Raw genomic sequence first — 1,575 nt, 5'->3', positions numbered from 1 at the left:
ACAGGCACTTTAGATCTACGCATTTCACTAGAGGTGACTGCCTAGCACTGTGTCATCCGTGTCTGCTGAAATCAAACAAAATATAAAATACCAGTGACACCAGTACTGTAGGACTGGGAGACACTAGATCTGTCCCGAATTGGCGAATGCAGAGGTGAGAACCATTTTCTTTTCTTTATTTGGTGTTTAACGTCGTTTTCAACCACGAAGGTTATATCGCGACGGGGAAAGGGGGGAGATGGGATGGGAGATGTGGGATAGAGCCACTTGTCAATTGTTTCTTGTTCAGAAAAGAACTAATCAAACATTTGTTCCAAGGGCTTGCAACGTAGTACAATGTATTACCTTACTGGGAGAATGCAAGTTTTCAGTACAAAGGACTTAACATTTCTCACGTACTGCTTGACTAAAATCTTTACACAAATTGACTATATTCTATACAAGAAACACTTAACAACAGTAAAAAGAGAAACAAAATCCGTTAGTCGCCTCTTACGACATGCTGGGGAGCATCGGGTAAATTCTTCCCCCTAACCCGCGGGGGGTGGTGAGAACCAGGCTGAGTGAATGTATGTATACCATAATCCTTCGCGCGACCCCTAACCTGGTCTTGACCCCTAACCTGGTCTACATACCACACACGACACAAACCGGTCACCTGCGTGTACCCCCTTAAACCACCCCCACCTCACGTTTTATTTGGATACACACTTTAAACACACATGCCGACAAAATGTTGATCATTGCTTCAATACTTTGAAGATTTTGCTTGAAAAATAACCAGGTGAAATGAGTATTTCGGTGTTTAAAGTTTCTACCACAGACATACACACACCGTCACACGCACGCACGCACAGACAGACAAAGTTACGATCGCATAGGCTACACTTACGTGAGTACGTGAGCCAAAACACACACACACACACACACACACACACACACACACACACACACACACACACACACACACACACACATATATATATGTGATCAAAACGAGACACACAATGTTTACTTCTTGTTTTTATTTTATTTGGGTGAGGATGTTTTCCACCTTCATGAACATGCTTAACCGAGACAACACATCCCACATGTCCAGTGGTTTGGGCGCATGACACAATCGCAACCTGCGTACAGACTTCACCACACGGTGACCATGTCGTGCTACCATATGGTCACACACTTTGTCTCTAGACCACCACACGGTGACCATGTCGTGCTACCATATGGTCACACACTTTGTCTCTAGACCACCACACGGTGACCATGTCGTGCTACCATATGGTCACACACTTTGTCTCTAGACCACCACACGGTGACCATGTCGTGCTACCATATGGTCACACACTTTGTCTCTAGACCACCACACGGTGACCATGTCGTGCTACCATATGGTCACACACTTTGTCTCTAGACCACCACACGGTGACCATGTCGTGCTACCATATGGTCACACACTTTGTCTCTAGACCACCACACGGTGACCATGTCGTGCTACCATATGGTCACACACTTTGTCTCTAGACCACCACATGTGTTCCACGTCTTGGTCGTCGGAATCTTGCCACTGCGTCA

Source organism: Littorina saxatilis, linkage group LG8 (genome assembly GCF_037325665.1).
Source record: "Littorina saxatilis isolate snail1 linkage group LG8, US_GU_Lsax_2.0, whole genome shotgun sequence".
Taxonomy (NCBI): Eukaryota; Metazoa; Mollusca; class Gastropoda; order Littorinimorpha; family Littorinidae; genus Littorina; species Littorina saxatilis.
The sequence above is the reverse complement of the archived record's forward strand: the minus strand, read 5'-3'. Positions refer to the sequence as shown.